We start from the raw sequence: 11,746 nt of genomic DNA, 5'->3' as shown, positions 1-11,746 counted from the left end.
GGTTCAATCTGGTACGAATCCAGATCCATGGGCTATCTGACGAGGTCGCCTTTACAGACTTTTTCAAAGGTCTAAAGGACGGTTCTACATTTAAGTACGAACTTGTCCGAAAGCAGATTTTCACTCTGCAGGGAGCGCTGCGAGAGGCGGAAGCCTATATACAGGCAACTGAGCTCTGCTCCTCCAACAAACAGTCGGACTCTAAGAGGTCCGACCGACAGAAGGAGAGTCGGCCTGCTCAGTCGGCTCCCAAGCCAGAAGAAAGCAAAAAGAAAAAGCAAGTCTGGGCCGTTGATAACTCTGATCAGCCGGCCCAGAAGAAGAAGAAAGAGTGGAAACCGTACGCCCCAAGGTACGAATTCCATAAGGACTGCTGCTCCATCTTGATGGAAATCAAGGACCGACTGACTCTTGAGAAGCCGACTCCAATGAGAGGTTCCATTGAAAATCGGAACAAAAATAAACATTGCCACTTCCATGAACATGTCGGTCATGACACCAACGACTGCTTCAGCCTCAAACGAGAGCTTGACCGTCTGGCCGACAAAGGACAGCTAAAGTCCTATGTAAAGTCCAAAGTGACTTCAAAGGCGACTCAGGGGCAGTCCAAAAAGAAGGCTCCCCAACCGACTGTTAGTACCGACACCGATGAAGATCCGGTATATACCATAGCAGGCGGATTCGCCGGAGGTGGCCCGACCATTCGGGGCACCAAGGATCATCTGAAAAGGATGATCCACTCTGTTGAAGAGGGAGAGGCGGCAGGCACATCCGCCTTCCCCGAAGTCATCATCACCGAAAGGGACAGAGGCAAAGTCCGTCGGCCGCATGATGACCCTGTGGTCATTGAATGTAAAGTGGCCAACCAACTGGTTGGTCGAATCTTGATCGACACAGGCAGTTCCTCTGACCTCATCAGCCTCAAATGCTTGTCCAACCTCAAGTACAAGCCAGACAGCATGATGAAGGTTTCTCACACCCTTGTAGGGTTTGGGGGAGGACTCGTGCACCCAGTCGGACGGATAGATTTGCCCATCCGGCTGGGGCAAAAGGGAAACGGTCGACATATGACCATCCGTTTCCTCGTGGTTGAAGAGCTTACTGCTTACAACCTCATCTTTGGTCGACCCACTCTTAATGAGTGCAAGGCTGTCATCATTCCTGCCCTCATGCTCGTTAAGTATGAGAGGGATGATGGCACAGTCGGCTCCCTTAATGGGGACCAGAAGACAGCTCGGGAGTGCTATCTCTCGGATGTCAAGCCCGCGGCCGCAGCAGCCGTTCGAGGCAAACAAACAGTCGACCTTGATGATGATAAAGACCAAGCGGCCCCACCAGCTGAGAAAAAGAGAAAAATTGATCAACTGGTGGCGGTCAAAAAAGAGAAAAAATAGCAATCACTGACCGGGGAACGTTCGGATGATCTCCGTCCCCAGCCGACTGGTGAACACATTGATATCCCTCTGGACGACGCTCGGCCAGAGCGGACTGTTAAGGTAGGGACGGTTGCATTTGCTAAGCTAGGTGACAGTTTGCACCAGCTTCTGAAAGAATTCAAAGACACCTTTGCCTTTGAAGTAGAAGAGATTCCTGGCATAAGCCCGGTTCTCGCTGTCCACAAACTAGCCGTAGATCCTAAAAAGAAGCCCATTCGGCAAAAGAAAAGAAATCACGGCGAAGAAAGAAGTCGGGCGGCAGCAGCTGAAGTTAAAAAGCTGTTGGACGCCAAGTTCATTCGGCCATGCAACTTCCCTGATTGGGTAGCTAACGTTGTGTTAGTAAAAAAGCCGAATGGTACTTGGCGGATGTGTGTTGACTACACCGACCTGAACAAGGCATGTCCGAAGGATAGTTATCCATTGCCAAAGATCGACAGTCTGGTCGATTCAACAGCCGGACATGCCCTGATGAGTTTTATGGACGCCTATTCAGGCTTCCACCAGATTCCCCTGTGGAAAAAAGATCAAGAAAAGACGGCATTCGTCACTGATCAGGGGTTGTTCTGTTATACTGTGATGCCGTTTGGTTTGAAGAATGCGCCTGCTACTTTCCAACGAATGATTAATACGGTCTTTATTAATTAGATTGGGAGGAATGTAGAAGCATACATTGATGACATGATAGTCAAATCCAAACTACAAGTGGATCACCTCACTAATCTCCGAGAAACATTCGCCACACTTAGGCGGCACAAGGTCATGCTAAATCCAAAAAAGTGTGTCTTTGGTGTTGAGTCTGGGAAGTTTCTCGGATTCCTGATTGATCAAAGGGGAATAGAGGCCAATCCTGAGAAAATACAGGCGATCATCGACATGAAGTCGCCCCGTACTGTGAAAGAGGTTCAAAAGCTTACAGGTTGTCTGGCGGCCCTAGGGAGATTCCTCAGTCGGTCAGGCGATAAGTGTCTCTACTTTTTCCAAGCAATCAGGAAGAAGACTAATTTTGAATGGGGTAGTGATGCAGAGGCGGCCTTTCAAAAGTTAAAAACTCATTTGCACTCTTTGCCGAGGCTTGTTAGCCCTTTGCCCAAGGAGACGCTCTTCATGTATCTGGCCGTCTCCGATCATGCCCTCAGCGTTGTCCTCTTAGCTGAAAGAGACGGCACTCAGCTCCCGGTCTATTTCATCAGCCATGTTCTCAGGAACGCTGAGCTTCGATACCCCATGGTTGAAAAGTTTGGTCTTGCCCTCTACATGGCCATCAAGAAATTGAAACCTTACTTCTTGGCACATGCGGTAGTGGTCTATACTGACCAGCCGATCAAGCGGCCTCTGACAACCTTGGAGTCTTCTGGACGAATGCTTAAATGGGCGATTGAAATGCAAGGATTGGAAATCACTTACGAACCCAGGAAAGCAATAAAGGGGCAAGCATTCGCCGATTTTATTGTGGAAATGACAAGGTCGGCTGCTCCGGATGACACTAGTCAGGTTTGGAAAGTGTATGTGGACGGGAGCTCCACTACGAACGGCTGTGGTGCAGGGATTATCTGTCAGTCTCCTGAGGGGGACAAATTTGAATATGCACTACGGTTCAAGTTCCAGGTCTCTAATAATGAGGCCGAATATGAAGCCCTGCTTGCTGGCATTCGGTACTGTAAGGCAGCAGGGGCAAAGAAAATTGACGCCTGCTCAGACTCTCAATTGGTCGTACTCCAAGTCAATGGAACGTATGAGGCCACTCATCCGGCCATGATAAAATATCAGCAGGCGGTCAAGGCTGAAGTTGGGACACTTGAAGAATTTACACTAAGTCAAGTGCCCAGGTCTTCTAACCATCAGGCGGATGCCTTGTCCAAGCTAGCATCATCCGCCTCTTGTGAAACGCCTCGGTCAGTCTTCTGGGAAGTCATGGAAAAAAGGAGTATCTCTGAAGAAGATCCCATTAGAGTTCTTGACCGAAGCTCAACCTGGATGGACAACATCCGAACTTACCTTACAGACGGCAAGCTCCCTGACTCACCACAGGAGGCGGCTGTTTTAAAAAAACGAGCGGCTAACTTCGAGTTGCGACAAGGAGAACTCTTCAGGGCTGGTTTTCTGAAGCCTCTGTTGAAGTGTGTTACCCCTGAGAAGGGTAAGGAAGTCCTTGAAGAGTTGCATGCAGGATTCTACGCCTCCCATATAGGGGGCAGATCCCTTGCTGCCAAAGCCAGGCGGCTTTACTTCTGGCCTACACTGGAGTCGGATGCAATGGAGTTGGTGAAAAAATGTGACAAATGTCAAAAATTTGGCAAGCTCATTCATCGTCCGGCTACAGACCTGTCGGCCATCCACAGCCCAATACCCTTTGCCAAATGGGGCATGGACATTCTGGGGCCATATACAGCCGCACCAGGCGGCAAGCGCTACATTTTGGTGGCTGTGGATTACTTTACTAAGTGGGTAGAGGCGGAGGTAGTCAAAAACATTAAAACAAAAGATGTTATTTCCTTCATCTGGAGAAACATAATCACTCGCTTCGGGGTGCCCATGTCTATGGTTTTTGACAATGGTCCTCAATTTGAGACGCCTCAACTCAAGACTTGGCTGGGAGACCAAGGGATCTCTAGCTTTTTTGCATCAGTCGGCCGGCCTCAAGCAAACGGCCAGGTCGAGGCCTTCAACAAGTTAATCTCAGACGGAATTAAAAAGAAAATTGAACGGGCTGGTGGCCTTTGGGCGGATGAATTACCACACGTCCTCTGCTCCATCAGGACGACTGCTAAAGGGGCAACTGGAGAGACCCCATTCCTTATGGTGTATGGTGCAGAAGCTGTCTTGCCCATTGAACACTATGAGCCGACTCTTCGAATCATGTTGTATGATGAGGAGGCAAATTGGGAGGCCATGCGTCTAGCATTGGATTCACTACCAGAGCGCAGGGGCAATGCTGCTTTGCGCCATGAAATATACCGTCTGAGAATGACTCGGGCTTACAACAAAAGAGTACACAAGCGTCCTCTCAAAGTGGGGGACTTTGTGCTACGAAAAATGGAAGCAGTCGGTAGGGCGAATGAGCAGGGAAAGCTAACCCCAAATTGGGAAGGCCCCTACCGAATCTATGAGAAAATAAGAGACGGCACCTACCGCCTGGAAGAACCAGACGGCAGGCAGCTGCCCAGAACTTGGAATGTAGACAACTTGAAAAAGTACTACTTCTAAGTACGAATGTAAATGCTTCAATTTTGTTATCTCAAAGGTTTGTTAATGAGAATATGTTTCCCTTTTTCAAACTTTTATTATTTTCAGCACTGTCTGTACCAGCTACAGACGGCCAATATGTTTGAAAGGCGTCTGTCTCAACAGCAGACGTCCCAAACCCTTTGAAGGAGCCGATTGTTCTAAACAGTCGTTCCTACGAAATTTTATTAAGTTCATACCAACATTTACTTAATCAATTACGAGGCCCAAGGCCAGATATATATAAAAAGAGACCGAATGGTCACAGTCTGCTCCAACATGAGTATGACCGTCTGCTCCAACATGAGTCAGATAACCGGCGACGCCCATTTGGGTGAATTCGTCGAGGAGAAGCATCTCCCATTTGGGTGGCACATTGCTCTACGAATATACAAGCGGCCCAACCGAATGGTAAGGCAGCACTCGCAGTTGTTTGTTTTAATCGAAAGTGAAATCTAAAAGGCCAAAATTTTCTATCTGTTCTAGCAGAGTTCGGAAATGGTCACTGTTTCATAAGTAGAGGCTAACCGAGGCATAAAGCCGGATGCGCCTGTTTTAGCTCAGGGGCAAAACAGGCGGAAAAATTTTATTAAAATGCGTTAAGCTACCTACTTAGCACTTATGTGAGGCTATCAGCCGGATGCCGCCTGGTCCCTACCTATGGGGCAAGATAGGCGGATGAATTATTTTAACGAAAATGAGTTAAGTCCCAGACTTAACACTTTAATCTCAATGAGCCCAATGGCCGGATGCGCCTGTTTTTGCTTATGGGGCAGAACAGGCGGGGATTTTTCCTTAGCATAACAGCTAAGTTGGAAATTTGAGTTCTGTTCGAGCCAATGGCCGAATGAACACTTATTTTTGCCAAATTCTGGATGGACGTTTGCCGCGTGGTTTGGGGCAATCACTATAGTGATTGATTGACTTAGAAACTATGAATACTCTTCTAAGTATCAATAATTTCCAAGTCAATCAATCTCATAAACCGAAACCACTCGACATCCGTCCAGGGGCAAGAACATTCGCATGGTATACAGGTTATAATACTTAGCCAAAAAACATGCAAAAATTAACAATTCAAAGGACAGAATATGAAAAACTTCAGCCAAGTGGCCGAATGATTCAAATTAAAAATGACCAATCGCCACCAGACGATTGGTTAAATTGTTACCTGGCAAAGCCAGGGAAATTGTCAGATTACCCGACCCCTCGGTCGGTAAAGATACATAAATACTCGGCACACAGGCCGGAAAAACAAGAACTTGGCCATTCGGCCGCAGAAACAACAAATAAAAGCTTAAGTGATCAGGGGAGAGCCTCTTCATTGGCAGCCGGCCTGTTGTCCTTCGGCTGCTCTGCATCATCTCTCTCTCGCTCCCCCGCCTGATCTCCCTCCTCCTCCCAAGAGGACGACTCCTCAGAAGAGTCGGACCCAGAGCCTTCAGCAGCCTCGGCCTCAGCATCAGCTTTGGAAGCTTCTTCCATCTCCTCAAGGAGGCGAACGTCGAGAGCTTTGCTGAGCTCATCAAACTTGGACTTCCAAATCTGATAGTCCGAGCCTGGCTGAACAGCTGCCCAAGTGTCCCGCATGATGATCTCATTGTCCCTGATCATTTGTTTGACCAGTTCAGATCTCTCTTGCTCGGCACGGGACTCGAACTTGGTCCTCAGCTGGAGCTCCTGGTTGGTAAGTTTATGCTCCAGGCGACTCACCCTATTCTGGGCCCTTTCGGCCTCATCCTTGGCATCCTGAAGGGGTTCGAGCTCCGCCTTAAGGGATTTAATCTCCTTCTTGAGGTTGGAGACCTGAAGGCGGGCCGAGTCCAGATCCTTCTTCACCTGCAGATTGGCCTCCGACTGCGAATACATCATATCAAGCGTCAGAAATTCATTCTGAGCAATATCAAATTGAGCCCTATCCAAGGCGGACTCGGCCTGAGCCTTAGCAGCTTTTACCTCTTTGGACTTCTCCTTGAGGGGTTTTCCGAGTCCTTGGACGCGCAGCATGGCCTGCAAAAAGAAGCCGGATGGTTAATAACCAGGCGGATAAAAGAGAACGACGAATGTTAAGGCAAGGCTAAGTTTACACCTCACAAAGGTTCCCTAGAATACCATCAAGGTCTAGGGTGCCGACTCCTCTGACGGATGTTTTATCATCCGGATCAATCGCCCTCAGCATGGACTTGGCCATTTGAACTACAGTCGGCCTCTGTATGGGAACTACAAGAAGAAAAAGTTAGAAAAATACTCAAGTATGGATAACTTGAAGAAAGGAAAAGGGGACGAATGGTTCTTACCATCTTCCTCATCCACCTCCTCTTCCCCCAGAACCCTCTTCTGACCGGTAGAAGAGGCGGGCCTTTTCCCCAAAAGCCTCTCCTTACCGGATGAAGATGGGGGTTTTTCCCCCCAGAAACCTCTTCTCACCAGCAGGGGCGTCTGAGGGTCTCTTAGGCTTATGAGCAACGTGCTTCCGGCCGCCTTTGCCGGATGCGCTCACATCACCCGCCCTAGTCTTTTGGAGCTTGGGGTCGGATGGTTTGGACGGGGATTTGGAGGAGGTACCCTGTGTCATTGAAGACAAAACAAAGGTCGGTAAACCTTCAGCAAAGGATAAGCATTAATCAGAAAAATGCTAAGGACAAAAGCTCACCCCTGGGGTACCGGCTGGTTGCTGCTCTCCCACCCTTGCAGTGGTGGCTTCCGTCCTGTTAAGGACGTTTGATCTGTATCTGGCAGCAGATACAGCCGGCTTCCTGGAGGCCGAGAGTTTCTCCATTGCTTTGTCTACAAAAAAGAATCAAGTGTTAATACACATTAAACAAGTGAAGACAAACAAAATAAATATGGCATATTAAACAGACGGTCGACTACCTCTCGGCATCTCAGTACTTAGCCCACAAGCGGCCAAGAACGTCCCTTCCTCAAACCATTTGTACAAAGGGAGATAGCATTGAGGGGTGACTTCCTTGTCCCCCTCATCATTTGTCTTCACAAACACGGTGAACAAACCCGCGTCCATGATCTCTTCCTTTGCTCGTCTAGGAAGAGCTGGCAATGCACTCCTGCCTGCTAGGAGAGGTGGATCCTTGTTCCACCTGTTATACTTTTGGTTCATGCGGCGGTCGGCAGTTTTGACTATGTAGAACTTAGTTCTCCAGTCTTTCAACTTGTTCTCTTTGCCGACAGCCATCATGTACCCCTTGCAAGTAGTCAAGGTGTACCAGCCCTCGCCACCCCTAGCAGGCGCCCTGCTAAGATAATGCATGTGGGCGAATGCTTCAAAGCTCGCCTCCACTTCCAGCATCTCGCAGGCGGCAACGTACCCTAGAATATTCCCATTTTAAACATGCTCTTTCTAATGAACATGAAAAGGCTTGAGTCATGTCAAACATATGTATTTATAACTTCAACAGAATAAATCAAAAAAAAAAATGGATGTTATAAGGTTTTAAGGTCTGGTAGAACCGAAATCAAGCAAATTCGGGCAAAATGAGAAAAAGCGTTCCCATTTTCTACATGCTCTTTCTAATGAACTTGAAAAGGCTTGATTCATGTCAAATATATGTATTTATAACTTTCTAAGAAAACAAATCACAAAAATAAAGCATGTTATAAGGTTTTATGGTCTTGTAGAACCAAAATCAAGCAAATTCGGGCAAAATAGTAACAAGCATTCCCATTTTCTACATGCTCTTTCTAATGAACTTATAAAATAATATATATTTATTTATCGCCTTCGTTTTATTCTAAAAGTGATTGAACGATTATTAATTCCTTCTAATATTTCTTTTGTATAGAACAAGATAACTTGTTTTCGCTTTATTTATTACAACATATTATGTAAATTACTTCAATGACTCTTAATAAATTAGCAACAATTTATAACACAACTTGTTTCTAATGGCAACAAATTAAAATTTGATGTTGATTTGGGTAAAAATACCCTAGGCCAGTTGGCCCAATCAGAGTCCGCCACGTGTCACTGAAAGGGGCGCCACCTTGGACCTCTCAGGGAATGACACGTGGCAGACGGATAAAAGGACCTGGGATTGGCGGCTTTCAGGCCCAAATCCCGAGATCTGCAAAAGCTGCGTGAATATTCCCCAGGGCACGAAACCCTAGGGAGTGCACGTTTTTCGAGAAGCCTATAAATAGGAGATAACCTCCTCATTTATGGCTACAGATACATATACATACGCGTGAAACATTTACTCAGTGATTACTAATCATTGTTAGAACTGTCACTCTCAAGAGAACAGTACACCCGAGCTCGGAATCCGAGCAGATAACCCTTTACATTCCGCACCTTATTCTTCGGACTTAGACTAACTTAAGCTTCGGAGGCGGACCACCGACCATTCGGTGCTCCGTTGTTTTGCAGGTACAGGCATCCAAGCGAGCATCCAGTCTTAGTGTTGTAACTCTCCCAAGGGACTCAAAAAACCCCGAAACAGATGTCATATAAGCAACAAATAGTAAAACAAGTGTCTCCAATAGCAACAACTAGAAATTTTGTTGCCAAACGTTTTGTAAAATGGCATTGCTAAATGACAACAAATAAAAAATTTGTTGTCATCTAGCAATAATAATGAGACGGCTAATTTCTAATAGGAACAATTCAAAAATTTGTTGCCTCAATTTGTTTCTAAATTGCTACAAATAAAAAATTAGTTGTCAAAATTTGTTGATTTATGGAAACAAGACAAAATTTGATGAAATCTAGCAAAAACTAGTATAAAAACTTGTTTTCAATAGCAACAAAAAAGAGATATATTGAATCAAATGAAAGTCAAATGCATTCAACAAAGGTAATTGGGTCAAATGAAAGTCAAACACATTCATACAAAGCTTTTTGAATCAAATAAAACTCAAATGCATTCAACAAAGCTAATTAAGTCAAATGAAAGTCAAACACATTCAACAACGCTTTTTGAATTAAATGAAAGTCAAATACATTCAACAAAGACAATTGAGTCAAATGAAAGTCAAACACATTCAAACTAAGCTTTTTGAATCAAATGAAAGTCAAATGCATTCAATAAAGATAATAGAGTCAAATGAAAGTCAAACACATTAAAACAAAGCCTTTTGAATCAAATGAAATTCAAATGCATTCAACATAGCTTTTTAACTCAAATGAAAGTCAAACACATTCAAACAAAGCTTTTTAAATCAAATGAAAGTAAAATGCATTCAACAAAGCTAATTGAGTCCAATGAAAGTCAAACACATTCAAAGAAAGCTTTTTGAATTAAATGAAAGTGAAATGCAATTAACAAAGCTAATTGAGTCAAATGAAAATCAAACACATTCACACAAAGGTTTTTGAATCAAATGAATGTAAAATGCAACAACTAGTAAGACGGCTAATTTCTAATAGGAGCCATTCAAAAATTTGTTGCCTCAATTTGTTTCTAACTTGCTACAAATAAAAAATTAGTTGTCAGAATTTGTAGATATATGGAAACAAGACAAAATTTAATGAAATCTAGCAACAACTAGTAAGACAACTTGTTTTCAATAGCAACAAAAAAGAGATATATTGAATCAAATGAAAGTCAAATGCATTCAACAAAGGTAATTGGGTCAAATGAAAGTCAAACACATTCATACAAAGACTTTTGAATCAAATAAAACTCAAATTCATTCAACAAAGCTAATTGAGTGAAATGAAAGTCAAACACATTCAACAACGCTTTTTGAATCAAATGAAAGTCAAATACATTCAACAAAGACAATTGAGTCAAATGAAAGTCAAACACATTCAAACAAAGCTTTTGGATTCAAATGAAAGTCAAATGCATTCAACAATGATAATTGAGTCAAATGAAAGTCAAACACATTCAAACAAAGCTTTTTTAAATCAAATGAAAGTCAAATGCATTCAACATAGCTTTTTGACTCAAAAAAAAGTCAAACACATTCAAACAAAGCCTTTTAAATCAAATGAAAGTCAAATGCATTCAACAAAGCTTTTTGACTCAAATGAAAGTCAAACACATTCAAATAAAACTTTTTAAATCAAATAAAACTCAAATGCATTCTTTAAACCTAATTGAGTCAAATGAAAGTCAAACACATTCAACAACGTTTTTTGAGTCAAATGAAAGTTAAATGCAACAACTAGTAAGACGGCTAATTTCTAATAGGAACAATTCAAAAATTTGTTGCCTCAATTTGTTTCTAAATCGCTACAAATAAAAAATTAGTTGTCAGATATTGTTGATATATGGAAACAAGATAAAATTTGATGAATTCTAGCAACAACTAGAAAGACAACTTGTTTTCAATAGCAACAAAAAAGAGATATATTGAACCAAATGAAAGTCAAATGCATTCAACAAAGGTAATTGGGTCAAATGAAAATCAAAAACATTCATACAAAGCTTTTTGAATCAAATAAAACTCAAATGCATTCAACAAAGCTAATTTAGTCAAATGAAAGTCAAACACATTCAACAACGCTTTTTGAACCAAATGAAAGTCAAATGCATTCAACAAAGATTATCGAGTCAAATGAAAGTCAAACTCATTCAAACAAAGCTTTTTTAATCAAATGAAGTCAAATGCATTCAACAAAGATAATTGTGTCAAATGAAAGTCACACTAGGTGAAAAAAGAAGATTGGCACCGCCCTAAGGCCACCGGTTTAAAAAACTGGTGGGGAAAATATGGGGAAAAATAGGTGGGATTTTGAGGGGAGGTTATTGCCACCGGTTCGGTTCGAACCGGTGGGGAAAACCATTATCCCACCGGTTTGAAGTTTGAACCAAACCGGTGGCTTTTCATCTAAAAAAAAACAAGCCCTCCCTATATAAACCCTAACCCTACCCGAATTTCACTCACAGCCTCCTCCCCCTCTCTCTCTCCTCTTCGTGCTCTCCTTCTCCCACCTCTCTCTCTCTCGTCTACGTTCTCCCACCTCTCTCTCTCTCCTCTTCGTGCTCTCCTTCTCTCACCACCACCACCACCACCACCACAACCATCCTCTTATCTCTCCTCTCTCTCGTCTCTCCTTCTCTCACCTCTCCATCTTTCTCGTCTCTCCTTCTCTCACCTCGACTACCGCAACTAACCACCAC

The sequence above is a fragment of the Chenopodium album genome, chromosome 25 (genome assembly GCF_948465745.1).
Source record: "Chenopodium album chromosome 25, dcCheAlbu1.1, whole genome shotgun sequence".
Classification (NCBI taxonomy): Eukaryota; Viridiplantae; Streptophyta; class Magnoliopsida; order Caryophyllales; family Amaranthaceae; genus Chenopodium; species Chenopodium album.
This window is presented reverse-complemented; position numbering follows the sequence as displayed.